This window comes from Triticum urartu, chromosome 4A, assembly GCF_056163025.1.
Source record: "Triticum urartu cultivar PI428250 chromosome 4A, HENAU_Tu73, whole genome shotgun sequence".
NCBI classification, from domain to species: Eukaryota; Viridiplantae; Streptophyta; class Magnoliopsida; order Poales; family Poaceae; genus Triticum; species Triticum urartu.
Window position 1 is genome coordinate 561,120,236 of NC_141876.1, and position 25,660 is coordinate 561,145,895.

At 43.1% G+C, this 25,660-nt stretch overlaps 1 pseudogene; it reads right to left on the bottom strand.

Annotated features, from left to right (window-relative positions):
• Window positions 1-1,743: 1,743 nt before the first annotated feature.
• Window positions 1,744-25,660, bottom strand: part of LOC147976626 (uncharacterized) — a 65,754-nt pseudogene continuing 41,837 nt past the window's right edge.

A 25,660-nucleotide genomic window follows, 5' to 3' on the forward strand; every position in this document is an offset into this window, starting at 1 on the left:
GTCCATTTCATGCTATCAAGGACACTTCCAGTTTTTCTTTAGTTTCATCAAAGGTTCATCAATACAGATGCTAAAATCTAGCATATCACATGGGATGGATCAGCTAAAATAAGAAAGACCATCTTTGGTACAGTAAATAAATATGCAGCCATAGCATGGATAGATTAGATAATGAGAGGAGTAGCACTGGATTGTTGGAATGCAGTTTTGTTTTTGTATGCTAAACCTGTAGTACACTGTACACATGGAGTATACTGTTGGAGTTTAGTGTGGCATATACTGGTGAGTCCTTTTGGTCAAGCATATATCTAGAAGTTTAGTGTGGCATATACGAGCTACAATGTCTGTCTCTACAGGTCTAGAAGTTGATGTCTGTCTCTACAATTGATGATGCAATCCATCTTGAAAATCTAACAACAACTGGTGTCTGTCTCTACAAAGATCAGTTGATGTCTGTCTCTACAATGAGCTGCAACCTTGAACCCCTAACCAGTCATGGACTCATCACTCATGGTCAAGCATACTGAATGGTTTTTTTCAGTTCACTTCACTGCACTAGGTACCCATCCTGGCTTTCTTCAGTTAACGCAAAGCTTATTTGCACAGGTTTGTGACAGAAAATGGCCACACTAAATCATCCAATTCGTAACAATACGCCACAGCTAGCTAAGGATTTAATATTATGAACAAGACATGGAGTTCAATTTACCTGAGGAAATTTGGGACCTATCCTTATCGCTTCCTCGGCATCTGCGAGGGCGCCGGCAGTATCCCCAATCGCTATTCTCGCCTCACTCACCCAACTCCATTAACTGTAAAATTACTGATCTGATCAAGAATTGCCAAGAACAGAGTTAGCCTGTCAGTCTTTTCAAATTACAGTGACAATGAACAGAGCTAGCCTGTCATGTTCCAAACTGAAAGGTTCTAAACTACAAACTGCAACTGCTGATGTGGTGTCAAAAGGTTTGCCTTTATTCTTTGGCGATGACCCGGAAACGGCGAGATTGAGGGCCGGAGAAAGGCCGCCGAGGTTCACGCTGAAGCTGGCCGATCTGGTGAAGGGGTCGCTGGACTTTGTGGGCTACAACCACATTCCAGATAAAGGATGGCAATTCCACTGCCATCATATTTGCTGAATGATACCTTCGCAGACAGTGGATCCATCGGCTTCAGTAATTGTCAGTTCTCCTCCTATATCTTGAAATTCAGACTCTTACGTTCTGCTGATGCGCCATGTGTGTATCTCTGCACGCATTTCCATCCTTCAGAAATGGGAGGCCGACTGGCGATCAGGTAGTTGAAATAATACATGAACATTTAGACCAACAGTTTTCTGCGGTAATGTTGCATTTGGGTTTCTGGAGTTTACTCGCATGCATCATGAGTTCATGACTGAGGTGGGTGAGTGGGGCGCTGGCAGTATCCCCAATCGCTATTCTCACCGGCATATGGAGTACTTGGCGGCCAAACAGATGTAAAGATTGGCCGCCGGCCGAAAAGAATGATTCAGTGAATGACAATGCTCTGCAGCACAAACAAGTCAGTCATTTCTAAATCAGAATAGCAAGCAGAGAGCTGCAGTTTTGTCCATGGCGTTTTGGTGAGAGAGGAACCAGAGCAAGCACGCACGGACCTTGGTGAAGAGGGCCTCCGCCCGCATGGCGTCCCCCTTGGCAAGCGCGGCCTCGGCCTTCTCCCGCGCCGCAACCAGTCAAGCCAGGGAGAAATGGACAAGAAGAGCTACGGTGTGGCGAACCCGCGACGAGGCAGAGGCGGCGAGGAGGCCCGCAAGCTCTTGACGTTGGCCGACTGGAGGATCTCGCCCTCGCATCGCGGTGTCGGCGTTACTGTCATCGTCGATGGCGAGGACGACACCCGGCTGCTCGTCGGCCTTTAGGTTGTTGTTGGTGGTCCGAATCCGGCGCCTGCGGGCTCTCCGACGGTGGTTCCGACGTAGCCGAAGCAGAGCGTGGCGGTAGCTGTGGGTTGGACTAACATGGGATCCAAATCAAGGATTTTTTGAGAAAGGGGGAGCTTGGGGAGGCAGGCGAGGGTAGCTGCGGTGGCAGAGCAAGAGGCAGCTGCGGCGGGAGAGCGGGGGAGCAGGGGAGCTACGGCGGCTGAAGAGCGGGGGAGAAGGGAAGCTATGGCGGCGGGGAGCAGCGAAGCAGTGGCGGCGGAGAGCAGCGCAGCTACTGCTTCTATCGGAGGAGGAGGACGAGGAGCGCGGGTTTGGTCGGGAAAAACGAGAGGTTTTTTTTTTTGCAAAAATGCCGCCGCGACATGTTTTTCGGGACGGAGGGAGTAGATGATGGGTTGCTAGAGTGACAGAAGCTTAAACCCTAGTTTATGCGTTGCTTCGTAAGGGACTGATTTGGATCCATATGTTTCATGCTATGGTTAGGTTTACCTTAATACTTCTGTTGTAGTTGCGGATGCTTGCAATAGGGGTTAATCATAAGTGGGATGCTTGTCCAAGTAAGGACAGTACCCAAGCAGCGGTCCACCCACATATCAAATTATCAAAGTACAGAACGCGAATCATATGATCGTGATGAAAACTAGCTTGACGACAATTCCCATGTGTCCTCGGGAGCACTTTTCTCTATATAAGAGTTTGCCCAGGCTTGTCCTTTGCTACAAAAAGGATTGGGCCATCTTGCTGCACCTTATTTACTTTTATTACTTGCTACTCGTTACTAATTACCTTATCACAAAACTATCTGTTACCGATAATTTCAGTGCTTACAGAGAATACCTTGCTGAAAACCGCTTATCATTTCCTTCTGCTCCTCGTTGGGTTTGACACTCTTAATTATCGAAAGGACTACGATAGATCCCCTATACTTGTGGGTCATCAAGACTCTTTTCTGGCGCCGTTGCCGGGGAGTGAAGCGCCTTTGGTAGGTGGAATTTGGTAAGGAAAAATTTTATATAGTGTGCTGAAATTTACTATCACTTGTTACTATGGAAAGTAATCCTTTGAGGGGTTTGTTCGGGGTATCTTCACCCCAACCGGTAGAGCAAATAGTTGCTCCTCAACCTACTGAAAATGAAAATGTTTACTTCGAAATTCCTTCGGGTATGATAGAGAAACTGCTAGCTAATCCTTTTGCAGGAGATGGAACATTGCATCCCGACTTACACTTAATCTATGTGGATGAGGTTTGTGGATTATTTAAGCTTGCAGGTATGCCCGATGATGTTATCAAGAAGAAGGTCTTCCCTTTATCTTTGAAGGGATGTGCATTGACATGGTATATGCTATGTGATGATATGGGATCATGGGACTACAAGCGATTGAAATTGGAATTTCATCAGAAGTTTTATCCTATGCATCTTGTTCATCGTGATTGTAATTATATATATAATTTTTGGCCTCGCGATGGAGAAAGCATCACTCAAGCTTGGGGGAGGATTAAGTCAATGTTATATTCATGCGCCAATCATGAGCTCTCAAGAGAAATGATTATTCAAAAAATTTATGCTCGGCTTTCTGACAACAATCGCTCCATGCTCGACACTTCTTGTGCTGGTTCCTTTATGATGAAGACTATTGAATACAAATGGAATTTATTTGGAGAGAATTAAACGCAACTCTGAAGAGTGGGATCTCGACGAAGGTGAAGAGTCAGGTATAGCACCTAAGTTTGATTGTTAAATCTTTTATGGATACCGATGTTTTTCGTAAATTTAGCACTAAATATGGACTTGACTCTGAGATAGTAGCTTCTTTCTGTGAATCCTTTGCTACTCATGTTGATCTCCCTAAGGAGAAGTGGTTTAAATATAATCCTCCCATTGAAGTGAACCTAGTTGCACCTACTAAAGTTGAAGAAAATACTATCACTTATAATGATCCTATTGTTCCTACTACTTATGTTGAGAAACCACCTTTCCCTGTTAGAATAAAGAATCATGCTAAAGCTTCAACTGTGGTCAACAAAAGTAATATTAAGACACCTAAACCCCCTAACCAAGTTAAAGTTGAAAATAATGTTGCTATGGTTAAAGATCTCTTGGCCGCTAATATTGATGGGCGGGTTATTTACTTCTGCGATGAGACTGCTAGAATTGCTAAACCTGGTGCTAAAGATAAACATAGACCTGTCGTAGGCATGCCTGTTATTTCTGTTAAAATAGGAGATCATTGTTATCATGGCTTGTGTGATATGGGTGCTAGTGCTAGTGCAATACCTATTTCCTTATACAAAGAAATTATGCATAATATTGGACCAGCTGAGATAGAAGGTATTGATGTTACCATTAAGCTTGCTAATAGAGATACTATTTCACCAATTGGGATTGTTAGAGACGTTGAAGTCTTGTATGGGAAGGTTAAATACCCTGATGATTTTCTTATTCTTGGTTCCCCTCAAGATAGCTTTTGTCCCATTATATTTGGTAGACCCTTCTTGAATAATGTCAATGCTAAGATAGACTACAATAAGGATATTGTTTCTGTTGGTTTAGGGGATATGTCTCATGAGTTTTATTTTTCTTAATTTCATAGACAACCCCATGATAAAGAATTGCCTAGTAAAGATGAAATTATTGGTCTTGCTTCTATTGCCGTACCTCCTACTGATCCATTAGAACAATATTGCTAGACCATGAAAATGATATGTTCATGAATGAAAGAAGGGAAATAGATGAAGTATTCTTTAAACAGGGACCTATTTTGAAACACAATTTGCGTGTTGAAATCTTAGGGGATCCTCCTCCACCCAAGGGTGATCCCGTGTTTGAGCTTAAAAAATTACCTGATACTCTTAAATATGCTTATCTTGATGAAAAGAAAATATATCCTGTTATTATTAGTGCTAACCTTTCAGAGAAGGAGGAAGAGAAATTATTGAAAACTCTAAAGAAGCATCGTGCTGCTATTGGATATACTCTTGATGATCTTAAAGGGCATTAGTCCCACTCTATGTCAACACAAAATAAATTTGGAGGAATACGCCAAACCAGTTATTGATCACCAATGACGGCTGAATCCTAAGATGAAAGAAGTAGTAAGAAAGGAAATATTAAAGCTCCTTGAGGCATGTATAATTTTATCCCGTTGCTGATAGTGAGTGGGTAAGTCCTGTCCATTGTGTCCCTAAGAAGGGAGGTATTACTATTGTTCCTAATGATAAAGATGAATTGATCCCGCAAAGAATTATTATGGGTTATAGGATGGTAATTAACTTCCGCAAATTAAATAAGGCTACTAAAAAAGATAATTACCCTTTGCCTTTTATTGATCAAATGCTAGAAAGGTTATCCAAACATACACATTTTTGCTTTCTAGATGGTTACTCTGGCTTCTCTCAAATACCTGTGTCAGCTGATGACCAATCAAAGACCACTTTTACTTGCCCTTTCGGTACTTTTGCTTATAGACGTACGCCTTTTGGTTTATGTAATGCACCTGCTACCTTTCAAAGATGCATGATGGCTATATTCTCTGACTTTTGTGAAAAGACATGTGAGGTATTCATGGATTATTTCTCCATTTATGGATCCTCTTTTGATGATAGCTTAAGAAACCTTGATCGAGTTTTGCAGAGATGTGAAGAAACTAATCTTGTTCTGATTGAGAGAAATGCCACTTTATGGTTAATGAAGGTATTGTCTTGGGGCATAAAATTTCAGAAAGAGGTATTGAAGTTGATAAAGCTAAAGTTGATGCTATTGAAAAGATGTCGTGTCCCAAGGACATTAAAGGTATAAGAAGCTTCCTCGGTCATGCCGGTTTTTATAGGAGGTTCATTAAGGACTTCTCAAAAATTTCTCGGCCTCTGACTAATCTATTACAAAAAGATATTCCTTTTGTCTTTGATGATGATTGTGTAGAAGCATTTGAAATAGTTAAGAAAGCATTGATTTCTGCACCTATTGTTCAGCCACCTGATTGGAATTTACCCTTTGAAATTAGGTGTGATGCTAGTGATTATGATGTAGGTGTTGTTCTAGGGCAAAGAGTTGATAAGAAATTAAATGTTATTCAATATGCTAGTAAAACTCTATACAATGCCCAGAGAAATTATGCTACCACTGAAAAGGAATTCTTAGCAGTTGTATTTGCTTGTGATAAGTTCAGACCTTATATTGTTGATTCTAAAGTAACTATTCACACTAATCATGCTGCTATTAAATATATTATGGAAAAGAAAGATGCTAAACCTAGACTTATTAGGTGGGTTCTCTTACTACAAGAATTTGATTTGCATATTATTGATAGAAAGGGAGCTGAGAACCCCGTTGCAGACAACTTGTCTAGGTTAGAAAATGTTCTTGATGACCCACTACCTATTGATGATAGCTTTCCTGATGAACAATTAAATATCATAAATGCTTCTCGAACTGCTCCATGGTATGATGATTATGCTAATTATATTGTTGCTAAAATTTATACCACCTAGTTTCACATACCAGCAAAAGAAAAGGTTCTTCAATGATTTGAGACATTACTTTTGGGATGACCCACATCTTTATAAAGAAGGAGTAGATGGTATTATTAGACGTTGTGTACCTGAGCATGAACATGAACAAATCCTACGCAAATGTCACTCCGAGGCTTATGGAGGACACCATGCTGGAGATAGAACTGCACACAAGGTATTGCAATTCGGTTTTTATTGGCCTACTCTCTTCAAGGATGCCCGTAAGTTTGTCTTGTCTTGTGATGAATGTCAAAGAATTGGTAATATTAGTAGACATCAAGAAATGCCTATGAATTATTCACTTGTTATTGAACCATTTGATGTTTGGGGCTTTGATTATATGGGACCTTTTCCTTCCTCTAATGGGTATACACATATTTTAGTTGTTGTTGATTACGTTACTAAGTGGGTAGAAGCTATTCCAACTAGTAGTGCTGATCATAACACCTCTATTAAGATGCTTAAAGAAGTTATTTTCCCAAGGTTTGGAGTCCCTAGATATTTAATGACTAATGGTGGTTCACATTTTATTCATGGTGCCTTTCGTAAAATGCTTGCTAAGTATGACGTTAATCATAGAATTGCATCTCCTTATCACCCACAGTCTACTGGTCAAGTAGAATTGAGTAACAGAGAGCTCAAATTAATTTTGCAATATATTGTTAATAGATCTAGAAAGAATTGTTCCAAGAAACTTGAAGATGCATTATGGGCCTATAGAACTGCATATAAAAATCCTATGGGTATGTCTCCATATAAAATGGTTTATGGTAAAGCATGTCACTTACCTCTCGAACTAGAACATAATGCATATTGGGCCATTAAAGATCTCAATTATGATTTCAAACTTGTCGGTGATAAGAGGTTATTTGACATTAGGTCACGTGATGAATGGAGAACCCAGGCTTATGAAAATGCTAAGATGTTTAAAGAAAAGGTTAAAAGATGGCATGATAAAAGGATACAAAAGCATGAGTTCAATGTAGGTGATTATGTATTGCTATAAAACTCTCGTTTAAGATTTTTTGCAGGCAAACTTCTCTCTAAATGGGAAGGTCCTTACGTTATCGAGGAGGTCTATCGTTCCGGCGCCATAAAAATCAACAATTTCGAAGGCACAAATCCGAAGGTGGTGAACGGTCAAAGAATTAAACATTATATCTCAAGTAATCCTATAAATGTTGAAACTAATATTATTGAAACCATAACCCCGGAGGAATACATAAGGGACACTTTTCGGAACGTTTCAGACTCCGAAAAGGAATAGGTATGTGGTACGGTAAGTAAACCGACTCCAAAATAGTTCTAATGACAATATTTATTCGTTTTGGAATATTTAGAAAAATAGAAAAATAAGAAGCAGTCCGGAAATGACACGAGGCTCCCACGAGGGTGGGAGGCGCGTCCTACCTCCCTGGGCGTGCCCCCCTGCCTCATGGGCACCTCGTGCGCTCTCCGGACTCCGTTTTCTTGCACGATACTTCTTTTGGTCGGTAAAAATTCACTATATAATCTCCCGAAGGTTTTGACCACCGTATCACGCAAATATCTCCTATCTTTATTTCGAGCTATTTCTGCCGCAGATTAGAGCAAGATATCTTCTCAAGAGTTAGTCAGGGAGAGTCGGGTGTCTCATCCGACACCAGGTCCAGGGGCAAACAGCGATGCCTATCACTTTGGGCCCTCAACGGAGGAAGAGATGGAAGCTGACTTGAAAAGGATAGATGCCATGGAGGAGGATCAAGCAGTTACTTCTCGTTTCCGGGCAAGATTCATGATGGGGGAACCACATAACTCAGCTATTCCAAACTCGGTTATCCCTTCCAATGTTAGATTTCTTTCTTATGAAAATATGAAAAGGAGTGTTACTTTTTCTCCCGCAGCTATGAAACATCCTTGGGTGAAGGGAGCTTTAGCCGTCACTAGCAAGCTCCGTAAGGAAATAATGAACCTCAAACAGCTAGTCAATAAGCTCGAGGAAGAGAATTGTATCCTGAGGGGCATCATCGCCAAGAATATCACATCACCACCCCCGAAGAAGGAGACATAATCACACGGGTGTGGGCACTCCCCTTGGCAACTGCCAAGCTTGGGGGAGTGCCCCTGTATCGCATCACCATCACTTTTATCTTTACCGTTTTTCTTAGTTCGATCCTTTTAGTAATATCTTGATCCAGTAGAATAAAGTTTTAGTATGATCTAGTTGTGAGTTTCTGCTTTATGATCCCTCTATGTAATCGAGTCCGTGAGCTATATAATAAAGATTAGTGTTGAGTCAAGGGCTTGATTATTTTGCTATGATCTTGAGGGAATTAAATAAAATAAAAGAGAAAAAAATAAACAAAGAGATCATATGGATCTTATGGAGAGTAATGAGCTCGCATATAAAGAGTATGATGAATAAAAGTTGTTGAGAGTTGACAAACATAGTTTTGGTCATCGTTGCAATTAATAGGAAGTAATAAAGAAAGAGAGGTTCACATATAAATATACTATCTTGGACATCTTTTATGGTTGTGAGCACTCATTAAAGTATGACATGCTAAGAGTTGACGTTGGACAAGGAAGACAACGTAATGGATTATGTTTTCTTCCATCTGAGATAAATTATATTGTCATGGATCATCCAACATGTTGAGCTTGCCTTTCCTTCTCATGCTAGCCAATTTCTTCGCACCAAGTAGAGATACTACTTGTGCTTCCAAATATCCCTAAACCCAGTTTTGCCATGAGAGTCCACCATATCTACCTATGGATTGAGTAAGATCCTTCAAGTAAGTTGTCATCGGTGCAAGCAATAAAAAGAAATTGATCTCTAAATATGTATGGCTTATTAGTGCGGAGAAAATAAGCTTTATACGATCTTCTGATATGGAAGAAATAAAAGCGACGGACTGCATAATAAAGGTCCATATCACAAGTGGCAATATAAAGTGGCGTTATTTTGCATTAAGATTTCATTCATCCAACCATAAAAGCGCATGACAACCTCTGCTTCCCTCTGCGAAGGGCCTATCTTTTACCTTTAGCTTCTACCTTACATAAGAGTCATGGTGATCTTCACCTTTCCTTTTTACATTTTATCCTTTGGCAAGCACAATGTGTTGGAAAGATCCTGATATATATAGCTAATTGGATGTGAGTCTTCATGAACTATTATTGTTGACATTACCCTTGAGGTAAAACATTGGGAGGCAAAACTATAAGCCCCTATCTTTCTCTGTGTCCGATTAAAACTTCATATCCATAAATATTGCGTTAGTGTTAGCAATTGTGAAAGACTAAAAGATGGTTGAGTATGTGGATTTGCTGAAAAGCTCTTATATTGACTCTTTCCTATGTTATGATAAATTGCAATTGCCTCAATGACCGAGATTAGAGTTTGTTGGTTCTCAATGAAGTTTATGATTCATACTTGAAATTGTGATTGCATTGTTATTTTAGCATAAGAGATCATATGACAATATATATATATATGTTGCTGTTCTAAGAATGATCATGATTTCCTCATGTCCGTATTTTATTTTTATCGACACCTCTATCTCTGAACATGTGGACATATTTTTCGATTTTGGCTTTCGCTTGAGGACAAGTGAGGTCTAAGCTCGGGGGAGTTCATATGTCCATTTTACATCATGCTTTTATATCAATATTTATTGCATTATGGGCTATTATTACACATTATTTCACAATATTTATGCCCATTCTCTCTTATTTTACAAGGTTTACATAAAGAGGGAGAATGTCGGCAGCTGGGATTCTGGGCTGGAAAAGGAGCAAATATTAGAGACCTATTCTGCACAGCTCCAAAAGTCCTGAAACTTCACGGAAGCCATTTCCAGAATATATAAAAAATACTGAGCGCAAGAAGTTCCAGAGGGGGGCCACACCCTGGCCACGAGGGTGGGGGGCGTGCCCCCTGCCTCGTGGGCCTCCTGGTGGCCCTCCGATGCCCATCTTCTGCTATATGGAGTCTTTCGTCGAGGAAAAAAATCATAAGCAAGCTTCCGGGATGAGACTCCGCCGCCACGAGGCGGAACCTTGGCGGAACCAATCTAGGGCTCTAGCGGAGCTGTTCTGTCAGGGAAACTTCCCTCCGGAAGGGGGAAATCATCACCATCGTCACAACCAATGATCCTCTCATCGGGAGGGGGTCAATCTCCACCAACATCTTCACTAGCACCATCTTATCTCAAACCCTAGTTCATCTCTTGTATCCAATCTTTGTATCCTAACCTCAGATTGGTACCTGTGGGATGCTAGTAGTGTTGATTACTCATTGTAGTTGATGCTAGTTGGTTTACTTGGTGGAAGATTATATGTTCAGATCCATTATGCATATTAATACCCCTCTGATTATGAACATGAATATGCTTTGTGAGTAGTTACGTTTGTTCCTAAGGACATGGGAGAAGTCTTGCTATTGGTAGTCATGTGAGTTTGGTATTCGTTCGATATTTTCATGAGATGTATGTTGTCATCCCTCTAGTGGTATCATGTGAACGTTGACTACATGACACTTCACCATTGTTTGGGCCTAGAGGGAGGCATTGGGAAGTAATAAGTAGATGATGGTTGCTAGAGTGACAGAAGCTTAAACCCTAGTTTATGCGTTGCTGCGTAAGGGGCTGATTTGGATCCATATGTTTCATGTGCTATGGTTAGGTTTACCTTAATACTTTTGTTGTAGTTGCGGATGCTTGCAATAGGGGTTAATCATAAGTGGGATGCTTGTCCAAGTAAGGACAGTACACAAGCACCGGTCCACCCATATGTCAGATTATCAAAGTACCGAACGCAAATCATGATCGTGATGAAAACTAGCTTGATGATAATTCCCATGTTTCCTCAGGAGCGCTTTTCTCCATATAAGAGTTTGTCCAGGCTTGTCCTTTGCTACAAAAAGGATTGGGCCATCTTGCTGCACCTTATTTACTTTTATTACTTGCTACTCGTTACTAATTACCTTATCACAAAACTATCTGTTACCGATAATTTCAGTGCTTGCAGAGAATACCTTGCTGAAAACCACTTATCATTTCCTTCTGCTCCTCGTTGGGTTTGACACTCTTACTTATCGAAAGGACTACGATAGATCCCCTATACTTGTGGGTCATCAGCCGTGCATTCGGTACTTGCATCAGTTGGATCGTGAAGACGTTTGACTACATCAACCACGTTACTAAATGCTTCCGCTTTCGGTCTACGAGGGTACATGGAATCACTCTCCCCGCTCATTTCTATGCTTCTCCTAGATAGATCTTGCGTGATTGTAGGAATTTTTTGAAATACTACGTTCCCCAACAGTGGCATTCAAGTCAGGTCTATGCATAGATGTTATATGCACGAGTAGAACACAAAGGAGTTGTGGCGTGGGTATATACATATTGCTTGCCGTCACTAGTTGTTTCTTGATTCTGCGGTATTGTTGGATGAAGCGGCCCGGACCGACATTACATGACCGTGTTCATGAGACTGGTTATACCGACGTGCTTTGCACACAGGTGGTTGGCGGTGTCTGTTTCTTCAACTTTAGTTGAATCAGATTCAATGAACAGGTTTCTTTCTGAAGATCAAAAAGCAATCACTATACCACGTTGTGGTTTTTATGCCACAGGTAAGAACAGTTCTTGCTAAGCCCGTAGCAGCCACGTAAAACTTGCAACAACAAAGTAGAGGACGTCTAACTTGTTTTTGCAGGGTATGTTGTGATGTGATATGGTCAAGACGTGATTATATAAATTGTTGTATGAGATGATCATGTTTTGTAACACAATTATCGGCAACTGGTAAAGGAAATATGCCCTAGAGGCAATAATAAAGTTGTTATTTATATTTCCTTATATCATGATAAATGTTTATTATTCATGCTATAATTTTATTAACTGGAACCTTAGTACATGTGTGAATATATAGACAAACTAAGTGTCACTAGTATGCCTCTACTTGACTAGCTCGTTGAATCAAATATGGTTAAGTTTCCTAGCCGTAGACATGAGTTGTCATTTGATTAATGGGATCACATCATTAGGAGAACGATGTGATTGACTTGACCCATTCCGTTAGCTTAGCACTTGATCGTTTAGTATGTTGCTATTGCTTTCTTCATGACTTATACATGTTCCTATGACTATGAGATTATGCAACTCCCGTTTACCGGAGGAACACTTTGTGTGCTACCAAACGTCACAACGTAACTGGGTGATTATAAAGGTGCTCTACAGGTGTCTCCAAAGGTACTTGTTGAGTTGGCGTATTTCGAGATTAGGATTTGTCACTCCGATTGTCGAGAGGTATCTCTGGGCCCACTCGGTAATACACATCACTATAAGCCTTGGAAGCATTGTAACTATTGAGTTAGTTGCAGGATGATGTATTACGGAACGAGTAAAGAGACTTGTCGGTAACAAGACTGAACTAGGTATTGAGATACCGACGATCGAATCTCGGGCAAGTAACATACCGATGACAAAGGGAACAACGTATGTTGTTATGCGGTCTAACCGATAAAGATCTTCGTAGAATATGTGGGAGCCAATATGAGCATCCAGGTTCCGCTATTGGTTATTGACCGGAGATGTGTCTCGGTCATGTCTACATAGTTCTCGAACCCGTAGGGTCCGCACGCTTAACATTTCGATGACAGTTATATTATGAGTTTATATGTTTTGATGTACCGAAGGTTGTTCGGAGTCCCGGATGTGATCACAGACATGACGAGGAGTCTCGAAATGGTCGAGACATGAAGATTGATATATTGGAAGCCTATGTTTGGATATCGGAAGTGTTCCGGGTGAAATCGGGATTTTACCGGAGTACCGGGAGGTTACCGGAACCCCCCGGGAAGTTAATGGGCCATAGTGGGCCTTAGTGGAAGAGAGGAGAGTCGGCCAGGGCAAGGGTCGCGCGCCCCTCCCCCCTAGTCCGAATAGGACAAGGAGAGGGGGCGGCGCCCCCCTTTCCTTCTTCTCCTCCACTCCCCCAAGTCCTAATCCAATTAGGAAAAAGGGAGGGAGTCCTACTCCCGGTGGGAGTAGGACTCCTCCTGGCGCGCCCCTCTCCTGGCCGGCCGCACCCCCCCTTGCTCCTTTATATACGGGGGCAGGGGGCACCCTAGAGACACAACAATTGATTAGTTGATCTTTAAGCCGTGTGCGGTGCCCCCCTCCACCATAGTCCACCTCGATAATACTGTAGCGGTGCTTAGTCGAAGCCCTACATTGGTAGAACATCATCATCGCCACCACGCCGTCGTGCTGACGAAACTCTCCCTCAACACTCGGCTGGATCAGAGATCGAGGGACGTCATCGGGCTGAACGCGTGCTGAACTCGGAGGTGTCGTGCGTTCGGTACTTGATCGGTCGGATCGTGAAGACGTACGACTACATCAACCGCGTTGTGCTAAATGCTTATGCTTTTGGTCTACGAGGGTACGTGGACAACGCTCTCCCCTCTCGTTGCTATGCATCACCATGATCTTGTGTGTGCGTAGGAATTTTTTTGAAATTACTATGTTCCCCAACAGTGGCATCCGAGCCAGGTTTTATGCATAGATGTCATATGCACGAGTAGAACACAAGTGAGTTGTGGGAGATATAAGTCATACTGCTTACCAGCATGTCATACTTTGGTTCGGCGGTATTGTTGGATGAAGCGGTCCAGACCGACATTATGCGTACGCTTACGCGAGACTGGTTCTACCGACGTGCTTTGCACACAGGTGGCTGGCGGGTGTCAGTTTATCCAACTTTAGTTGAACCGAGTGTGGCTACGCCCGGTCCTCGCGAAGGTTAAAACAGCACCAACTTGACAAACTATCGTTGTGGTTTTGATGCGTAGGTAAGAACGGTTCTTGCTAAGCCCGTAGCAGCCACGTAAAATTTGCAACAACAAAATAGAGGACGTCTAACTTGTTTTTGTAGGGCATGTTGTGATGTGATATGGTCAAGACATGATGCTAAATTTTATTGTATGAGATGATCATGTTTTGTAACCGAGTTATCGGCAACTGGCAGGAGCCATATGGTTGTCGCTTTATTGTATGCAATGCAATCGCCCTATAATGCTTTGATGGAGATCAAGGTAGCGATAGTCATAGAAGCATAAGATTGGCGAGACGACCATGATACTATGATGGAGATCAAGGTGTCGCACCGGTGACGATGGTGATCATGACGGTGCTTCGGAGATGGAGATCACAAGCACAAGATGATGATGGCCATATCATATCACTTATATTGATTGCATGTGATGTTTATCTTTTATGCATCTTATCTTGCTTTGATTGACGGTAGCATTATAAGATGATCCCTCACTAAATTATCAAAGTATAAGTGTTCTCCATGAGTATGCACCATTGCGAAAGTTCTTCGTGCTGAGACACCATGTGATGATCGAGTGTGATAGGCTCTACGTTCAAATACAACGGGTGCAAAACAGTTGCACACGCGGAGTACTCAGGTTAAACTTGACGAGCCTAGCATATAACAGATATGGCCTCGGAACACGGGGACCGAAAGGTCGAGCGTGAATGATATAGTAGATATGATCAACATAGTGATGTTCACCGTTGAAACTACTCCATCTCACGTGATGATCGGACATGGTTTAGTTTATATGGATCATGTGATCACTTAGAGGATTAGAGGGATGTCTATCTAAGTGGGAGTTCTTAAGTAATATGATTAACTAAACTTAAATTTATCATGAACTTAGTACCTGATAGTATCTTGCTTGTCTATGTTGATTGTAGATAGATGGCCCGTGCTGTTGTTCTGTTGAATTTTAATGCGTTTCTTGAGAAAGCAAAGTTGAAAGATGATGGTAGCAATTACACGGACTGGGTCCGTAACTTGAGGATTATCCTCATTGCTGCACAGAAAAGTTACGTCCTGGAAGCACCGCTAGGTGTACCACCTGCGCCAGCAACTGCAGACATTGTGAATGCCTGGCAGTCATGTGTTGATGACTACTCGATAGTCCAGTGTGCCATGCTTTACGGCTTAGAACCGGGACCTCAACGACGTTTTGAACGTCATGGAGCATATGAGATTTTCTAGGAGTTGAAGTTGATATTTCAAAAGAATGTCCGGATTGGGAGATATGAAGTCTCCAATAAGTTCTACAGCTGCAAGATGGAGGAGAATAGTTCTGTCAGTGAGCATATACTCAAGATGTCTGGGTACTGCAATCACTTGATTCAACTAGGAGTTAATCTTCCGGATGATAGCGTCATTGATAGAATTCTTCAATCACTGCCACCAAGCTACAAGAGCTTCGTGATGAACTATAACATGCAAGGGATGGATAAGACAATTCCCGAGCTCTTCGCAATGCTAAAGGCTGCAGAGGTAGAAATCAAAAAGGAGCATCAAGTGTTGATGGTCAATAAGACCACCAGTTTCAAGAAAAAGGGAAAAGGGAAGAAGAAGGGGAACTTCAAGAAGAACAGCAAGCAACTTGCTGCTCAGGAGAAGAAACCCAAGTCTGGACCTAAGCTTGAGACTGAGTGCTTCTACTGCAAGCAGACTAGTCACTCGAAGCGGAACTGCCCCAAGTATTTGGCGGATAAGAAGGATGGCAAGGTGAACAAAGGTATATGTGATATACATGTTATCGATGTGTACCTTACTAATGCTCGCAGTAGCACCTGGGTATTTGATACTGGTTTTGTTGCTAATATTTGCAACTCGAAACATGGGCTACGGATTAAGCGAAGATTGGCTAAGGACGAGGTGACGATGCGCGTGGGAAATGGTTCCAAAGTCGATGTGATCGCAGTCGGCACGCTACCTCTACATCTACCTTCGGGATTAGTATTAGGCCTAAATAATTGTTCTTTGGTGCCAGCGTTGAGCATGAACATTATATCTGGATCTTGTTTGATGCGAGATAGTTATTCATTTAAATCAGAGAATAATGGTTGTTCTATTTATATGAGTAATATCTTTTATGGTCCACCCTTGAAGAGTGGTCTATTTTTGTTGAATCTCGATAGTAGTGATACACATATTCATAATATTGAGGCCAAAAGATGCAGCGTTGATAATGATAGTGCAACTTATTTGTGGCACTGCCGTTTAGGTCATATCGATGTAAAGCGCATGAAGAAACTCCATACTGATGGACTTTTGGAACCACTTGATTATGAATCACTTGGTACTTGTGAACCGTGCCTCATGGGCAAGATGACTAAAACGCCGTTCTCCGGTACTATGGAGAGAGCAATAGATTTGTTGGAGATCATACATACAGATGTATGTGGTCTGATGAATGTTGAGGCTCGTGGCGGATATCATTATTTTCTCACCTTCACAGATGATTTAAGCAGATATGGGTATATCTACTTAATGAAACATAAGTCTGAAATGTTTGAAAAGTTCAAGAATTTCAGAGTGAAGTTGAAAATCATCGTAACAAGAAAACAAAGTTTCTATGATCTGATCATGGAGGAGAATATTTGAGTTATGAGTTTGTCTTCATTTGAAACAATGCGGAATAGTTTCGCAACTCACGCCATCCGGAACACAACAGCGTAATGGTGTGTCCGAACGTCGCAATCGTACTTTACTAGATATGGTGCGATCTATGATGTCTCTTATTGATTTACCGCTATCATTTTGGGGTTATGCTTTAGAGACAGCCGCATTCACGTTAAATAGGGCACCATCGAAATCCGTTGAGACGACGCCTTATGAACTGTGGTTTGGCAAGAAACCAAAGTTGTCATTTCTGAAAGTTTGGGGCTGCGATGCTTATGTGAAAAAGTTTCAACCTGATAAGCTCGAACCCAAATCGGAGAAATGTGTCTTCATAGGATACCCAAAGGAGACTGTTGGGTACACCTTCTATCACAGATCCGAAGGCAAGACTTTTGTTGCTAAACTCAGAGTTTTTCTAGATAAGGAGTTTCTCTTGAAAGAAGTGAGTGGGCGGAAAATAGAACTTGATGAGGTAACTGTACCTGCTCCTTTATTGGAAAGTAGTTCATCGCAGAAACCGGTTTCTGCGACACCTACACCAATTAGTGAGGAAGTTAATGATGATTGACGGTGTCTTGGACTAGGGAGTACTCACCACGTCATCTCCCGATCTATTAGATTGGGCCGAGGACCCCCATGGCCATATACTCATGGGCCAGTTCGGATAGCTGCCGCATACAAGGAATATTCCACAAGACTTGGCGATCAAGACAAGGACTCCTCCCCACCGGCGTATTCGGCTAGGACTCTTTTTATCCTAGGCCTCTGGTGCATTATATAAACCGAGGCCAGGCTAGTCGATAGATCATATACAACAATCATACCATAGGCTAGCTTCTAGGGTTTATCCTCCTTGATCTCGTGGTAGATCTACTCTTGTACTACACATATCATCAATATTAATCAAGCAGGACGTAGGGTTTTACCTCCATCAAGAGGGTCCAAACCTGGGTAAAACATCGTGTTCCTTGCCTCCTATTAGCATCCGGCCTAGACGCACAGTTCGGGACCCCCTACCCGAGATCCGTCGGTTTTGACACCGACATTGGTGCTTTCATTGAGAGTTCCGATGTGTGTTCGGCAAAAGGTCGATGGCTCGCCTGCAGAACAACTGCGACTTCGGCATCTTCGCCACCAGCTCGACTGGTCACCTTGGTTCGACCAAGGACTGCGCCCTATCTCCGATCGTCATGTTCGGATGAGGGCCTTCATCAACGTCAACTCTGATCTCTATCAAGATCATGGAGGAATCATCCAGGGATCTCGGGGGCTCAACGTCAACATTGCCCTCGGGCGACCGTGCTGTTTTTCTGGACAGCGAACTTGTATCCGCCGCCACCACCTCCTCAAGTGTCGTTTTAACGATTGCTTTGGTGGGATTGTGCGGAATTGGGTCTACAACAACCCTGGAAAATTTCGTCGAGTTCCGATGGAGGAATCTCTGGCAATCCGCGATATACCGGAGCCCTGTCAAATCTTGACGGGAATCTGGACGAGTTTAGGGCGTGGTGTCCAGCTTCTAACTCGGACGTCCTTGGGAAGATCCAACCGTTGATCGGCTGCGGAATTCCTATATCTACCACCCCTCCGAATTTCAGCTCGATCCGACCGTCCAAACTCCGGAAACCTTCCGTTTAGTGCATCACTTTTCGGATCTGTTTTCTGCGTGAAAACGAATCCGACCCGAGTTCGTTTTTTTTATGAACGGGATTTCGGACATCCTTTTTGAAGGAAGTTTTGTATGGGGTATTGTGTTTTGTTCCCGAACACATCCCACTAACTTTAAAATCTTTTGAAGATGATCTTCAATATCATGCTGGTGTCAAACCAGTCCGGCAATATTGCTCCACGGCTGCCGACCTACGCTAGACACGTCGTCATTTTATTGAGCCGAGCTCAACTTCTTCGGATCATCACCTCGGCAAGCTGAACAACAGTTCGGCATCGCAAAGAATAAATCATCACCAACATCGCCGCCCCACGGGTTACACAAAGCGGGCACACCGGCATCGCCGCACGGTCACTTCATCAAGCCGGCATTGACCACGTCACGACCTGCATCGGCAGGGCCGCACTATTGCTCCTCCGAGCCGGTGTCCATCACGCCGACCTACTTCGACATCTCGGCTGGACCGAGGGCTTCATCATCTCTTCATCAACGTGCTCCGGTAACGGGAGTGCGGATCAAGTCTCAATTTTGGGAATCACCTTCCTTCGGATTGCTACAACAAATAAACCAGGTGCTATTAATCCTAGTATTTTTTGCTTGTTTGGGTTTAATTTTTCCCAAGGAATTATTACTCTGGTTTGTCCATCATATGTACACAGGTCTATCAAATGGTGGCCGCATTAACGACGGTTGCATGGTGGTCCGGTCATTCTCCGTACATAGTCCGGCGAATGCCGCATCCGGAACTCGGACCGACCTGTGAATTCAGGCTTTGCCACGCCCTTACCGCATCATGTCGACGCCCTGCATCGACATTGACTTCGGCGCCAGGCCATATTTCTTTTATTACTCACTTTGCATAAACTATTGATTATGCAACGATTTTTTTATTATTATTACTATTATCTCCGGTTTGCACTATTTTATGTGGCACAGGAAAATGATCCAGCCGGACTATATCCTTTGGCGTCACCTTGGCTGGACGGGGGGCTTCGTCAACACTTCATTACCCCATGCCGGGGACTTCGGCATCACTCTTCCGGCCTGCATTGACCGTGCTATGTCACCACTTCGGAGTGCCGAGCTCTTTGCTCCGCCACCTCGGGACCGGCTTGAGGGATGGCACCTTGTCCCGCATCAAGCTCGGACCGCGTCATCAATACCGAACACATTAACCAGCTAAGTTGCCTTCATGCTCAAAGTTTTAAATTTTTAACTTGTGTTCGGCTCGACCAAGCATTATACTTTTTTGGAAAAAAGTTGCTTGTAAAATTTTTTCCTTGTCCAAACTTTGTTTGTGACGCACAAATTCAAATACCCTGTTTACTTGGGGGCTTCCTTCATGAAGCTTTTTCCTCTTGCATATGATTATACTTGTACGGCTTCGTTCCTTGTTCGTGTATTACGCCACAATATGCACCATATTGACTTAAGCGATTTGCAAGCTGGGTTGCCTCGCTCCTGTGTTTACCCCTACGTTCCCGATTGTTCGGCTAGGGAGTAAAGGGAGCACCTCTGCGATTGTCACGATCGGGTCACCCGAGCCGGACCTCAGACTGGGTGAAGCCGAAAGCTAGCGCTCTTATAGTTTTCAATGATGGTCGACACACAACGGAACTCATGAGTACAAAAAATCTATTGCACAAGTCTCATAATAACAATGAGCACCGAAGAAAGGTATCGGTGGGGGTACTATTTTCTTCGAAGATGCTTCTTACACTTCACGGTAATATAGCATAAGTTCCCTGAGCGCGCTTTGTCTGTTATAGCCTTATGGCTTGATTGCCTGGTTATTGGAAACACCGTCGATATTCTCGACCGATGGAGTACATAACACTTTTTGGTCCTTGACCAAAGAGGGAGAAGCTGACGGTCGGTTAAGACGCGTTTAAAGTTCGGTTGAACATAGATATGATATAAATACTTCGGTACATGCAATCATTCTTCTACCCAAGTCACTTGGGGGCTCTTAAGTTTATTTGAGCCGCTTTATAATAAGTGTTCTTCTTCTTAGTCGTTGCAAAGTTTTATTATTATTATTTATCACTCCTTTTTTTGACACGAGTGTGCGGTCACTAGCCGGGGAGCCTAATTTCTCTCTCAAAGCCGTTAGAGTTTAGTTTGCTAAACTGGCCTGATGAGAAGTACTCCGCCCTCGGGATAGGAGGTTGAAGCCGTAGGCTGACCCGCTCGAAGTCTTGAGATAGGATATATCATGTTAAAGCACGACAGAAGCACTTCTTTTTTCTAAGACCAACTTTCGGATTGGCACCGAACACTTGATATTGTTCGGACGTCATGTTTTTACTGACGTTTCTTGGTTTTCCAAGCTTTTTGGCACTTTTAAACTATTTGTGCTTTTCCAGCATAGTCTCGCAGTGCAACGCCGGACATCTTTAGGGATTCGGCAAAAACATTCTCAGATATTGCTATATATGCATCGGTTTCGAATTGTGTCTTCGGTCAATAGTTGGGTTGCCCGGCTCCTGCACTTGCTTCCTACGTTCCGTTTTGTTCGGCTAGGCGTGCAAAGGGAGAACCACTGCGATTGTGCTTCCAGCTCACATGGTTAAGCACCTCAGTGGAGAAAGCCGAAAACTGACTTTCACAAATAAGTGTAAACTGGTCAGCGATCCGATGACTATGTTAAATGATGGGCCGCTCATAACATTGGCCGAAGTGTTTACGGCTTGACCCCAACTGTCGCCGAACACTACCGGGGGCTATTAACTGGCCTCCCAACTAAATCCTCGATATTTTGCTCTTACATTAGAGCTGAGGTTTAATGATCATGCTTAGCATGACAACCCAAAGAAAGGAACCAATAGCGGGACTATTTTCTTTGGAAGACATTTCTTCTGTTAAACAGTAATATAACATATCTCTCTGCGTACCTTTGTTTATAAAACCGTGTGGCCAGATTGCCTTGTTTGTCGTAAATCTTTGCCCTCATAAAGGATTTATAAAGTAGGACAAACACTCCTCGGCTACTGGCCGAGGAGGTGGAAGCCGATGGTCGGTCAACAAAGTTTTGTACAATGCGGATCCGAGCATTAATGACGTAAAGTACTTGGATACATAGAGTCATTACACATAATTTGTGTTTTTACTATGGATATTGATCCTTAATTCGGCCACACGTGCCCGCATTAAGGCTCGGGGGCTACTGGGCTTCGGGCTTATTATTTACAAATATTAAAGGGGCACATCGATCCCCTGATCTGGTGTTGCCACCCGACCAGTGTCTCGGGGGCTACTGCATTGCCTGTTCAATGCAGAAAATTTTAAGTGCAATACAGTTGCCGAGGAGATTTTGATCCTCAGGTTGGTCGGCCGCACCCAACTTGAGTCTCGAGGACTAAGCACGCCACTTTTTGTGTCCCTAAGTATTCTGCCGAGCTAGGACTTGATCCTCAGGCCGATTTTGCAAATCAACCTGAGTCTCAGCGGCTACTGGGATCAGCGGTCTTACATCATCCTTCAGGTGCATCTCGGGTTTTAGACCGATACACACCTTGAGGGCTACTGGCCATATATCTCGGCAGAGAATAAATTGTAATAATAAAAAATATTGACAAAAAATCGGCCCATAGTCGGGGTGGTGCACCACCTCGGCAGCAGTCCGGCATAAAGCTCGGGCGCTAGTGGCTGGCTCCATAGAGGGCATTTCCGGCATTAAGCTCGGCTAAACTCCTTCAACTTTTTTGAACCAAGGTGATATGACACCTCGGATATAGTCCGGCGTTGGAGCTGGGACACTGTCCGGCGTTGGAGCTCGGATATAGTCCGGCGTTGGAGCTCGGATACATAGTCCGGCGTTGGAGCTCGGATACATTCCGGCGTTAGAGCTGGGAAGTGGTCCGGCGTTGGTGCTCGGCTGCAAAAGATGCCTCGAATGCAGTCCAGCATTGGAGCTCGGACGCAAGAGGACGCTGCCGCCCGGGAACAATTTCAAACCCGAGGTGTGGCATAAAAATAACAAGGCATTGATAAAGGCCAGAAACTTAAAGGGGCTCCTCGGATACCCGACGTGTAAACTCGCCCAATGCATTTCGGCGATCCTCAAGATCGAAGATGAGAAGATTTGTTGAACCAGTTTTCGAGACCGTCAACCAAAGATGAAGAACAGTTCGGAAGAATCGAGGAGCATCCCTAACTTGAAGACCGGTTCAGGGGGCTACTGACGGTGTCCTGGACTAGGGGGTACTCACCACGTCATCTCCCGATCTATTAGATTGGGCCGAGGACCCCCATGGCCATATACTCATGGGCTAGTTTGGACAGTTGCCGCATACAAGGAATATTCCACAAGACTTGGCGATCAAGACAAGGACTCCTCCCCACCGGCGTATTCGGCTAGGACTCTTGTTATCCTAGGCCTCTGGTGCATTATATAAACCGAGGCCAGGCTAGTCGATAGATCATATACAACAATCATACCATAGGCTAGCTTCTAGGGTTTAGCCTCCTTGATCTCGTGGTAGATCTACTCTTGTACTACCCATATCATCAATATTAATCAAGCAGGACGTAGGGTTTTACCTCCATCAAGAGGGCCCGAACCTGGGTAAAACATCGTGTTCCTTGCCTCCTGTTACCATCCGGCCTAGACGCACAGTTCGGGACCCCCTACCCGAGATCCGCCGGTTTTGACACCGACAATGATGATCATGAAACTTCAGATCAAGTTGTTAGTGAACCTCGTAGGTCAACCAGAGTAAGCTCTGCACCAGAGTGGGACGGTAATCCTGTTCTGGAAGTTATGTTACTAGACCATGACGAACCTACGAATTATGAAGAAGCGATGGTGAGCCCAGATTCCCCAAAATGGCTTGAGGCCATGAAATCTGAGATGGGACCCATGTATGAGAACTAAGTGTGGACTTTGGTTGACTTGCCCGGTGATCGGCAAGCAATTGAGAATAAATGGATCTTGAAGAAGAAGACTGACGTTGACGGTAATGTTACTGTCTATAAAGCTCGACTTGTTGCAAAAGATTTTCGACAAGTTGAAGGGATTGACTATGATTAGACCTTCTCACCCGTAGCGATGCTTAAGTCTGTCCGAATCATGTTAGCAATTGCCGCATTTTATGATTATGAAATTTGGCAAATGGATGTCAAAACTGCATTCCTGAATGGATTTCTGGAAGAAGAGTTGTATATGATGGAACCGGAAGGTTTTGTCGATCCGAAGGGAGCTATCAAAGTGTGCAAGCTCTAGCGATCCATTTATGGACTGGTGCAAGCCTCTCTGAGTTGGAATAAACGCTCTGATAGTGTGATCAAAGCATTGGTTTTGTACAGACTTCTGGAGAAGCCTGCATTTACAAGAAAGTGAGTGGGAGCTCTGTAGCACTTCTAATATTATATGTGGATGACATATTGTTGGTTGGAAATGATATAGAATTTCTGGATAGCATAAAGGGATACTTGAATAAGAGTTTTTCAATGAAAGACCTCGGTGAAGCTGCTTATATATTGGGCATCAAGATCTATAGAGATAGATCAAGACGCTTAATTGGACTTTTACAAAGCACATACCTTGACAAAGTTTTGAAGAAGTTCAAAATGGATCAAGCAAAGAAAGGGTTCTTGCCTGTGTTACAAGGTGTGAAGTTGAGTAAGACTCAATGCCCGACCACTTCAGAAGATAGAGAGAAAATGAAAGATGTTCCCTATGCTTCAGCCATAGGCTCTATCATGTATGCAATGCTATGTACCAGACCTGATGTGTGCCTTACTATAAGTCTAGCAGGGAGGTACCAAAGTAATCCAGGAGTGGATCACTGGACAGCGTTCAAGAACATCCTGAAATACCTGAAAAGGACTAAGGATATGTTTCTCGTGTATGGAGGTGACAAAGAGCTCATCGTAAACGGTTACGTTGATGCAAGCTTTGACACTGATCCGGACGATTCTAAATCGCAAACCGGATACGTATTTACATTGAACGGTGGAGCTGTCAGTTGGTGCAGTTCTAAACAAAGCATTGTGGCGGGATCTACGTGTGAAGCGGAGTACATAACTGCTTCGGAAGCAGCAAATGAAGCAGTCTGGATGAAGGAGTTCATATCCGATCTAGGTGTCATACCTAGTGCATCGGGTCCAATGAAAATCTGTTGTGACAATACTAGTGCAATTGCCTTGGCGAAGGAATCCAGATTTCACAAGAGAACCAAACACATCAAGAGACGCTTCAATTCCATCCGGGATTTAGTCTAGGTGGGAGACATAGAAATTTTCAAGATACATACGTATCTGAATGTTGCAGACCCGTTGTCTAAGCCTCTTCCATGAGCAAAACATGATCAACACCGAGGCTCCATGCGAGTTAGAATCATTATTGTGTAATCTAGATTATTGACTCTAGTGCAAGTGGGAGACTGAAGGAAATATGCCCTAGAGGCAATAATAAAGTTATTATTTATTTCCTTATATCATGATAAATGTTTATTATTCATGCTAGAATTGTATTAACCGGAAACATAATACATGTGTGAATACATAGACAAACAGAGTGTCACTAGTATGCCTCTACTTGACTAGCTCATTGATCAAATATGGTTAAGTTTCCTAGCCATTGACATGGGTTGTCATTTGATTAACGGGATCACATCATTAGGAGAATGATGTGATTGACTTGACCCATTCCGTTAGCTTAGCACCCGATCGTTTAGTATGTTGCTATTGCTTTCTTCATGACTTATGCATGTTCCTCTGACTATGAGATTATGCAACTCCCGTTTACCGGAGGAACACTTTGTGTGCTACCAAACGTCACAACGTAACTGGGTGATTATAAAGGTGCTCTACAGGTGTCTCCGAAGGTACTTGTTGGGTTGGCGTATTTTGAGATTAGGATTTGTCACTCCGATTGTCGGAGAGGTATGTCTGGGCCCTCTCAGTAATGCACATCACTTAAGCCTTGCAAGCATTGCAACTAATGAGTTAGTTGCGGGATGATGTATTACGGAACGAGTAAAGAGACTTGCCGGTAACGAGATTGAACTAGGTATTGACATACCGACGATCGAATCACAGGCAAATAACATACCGATGACAAAGGGAACAA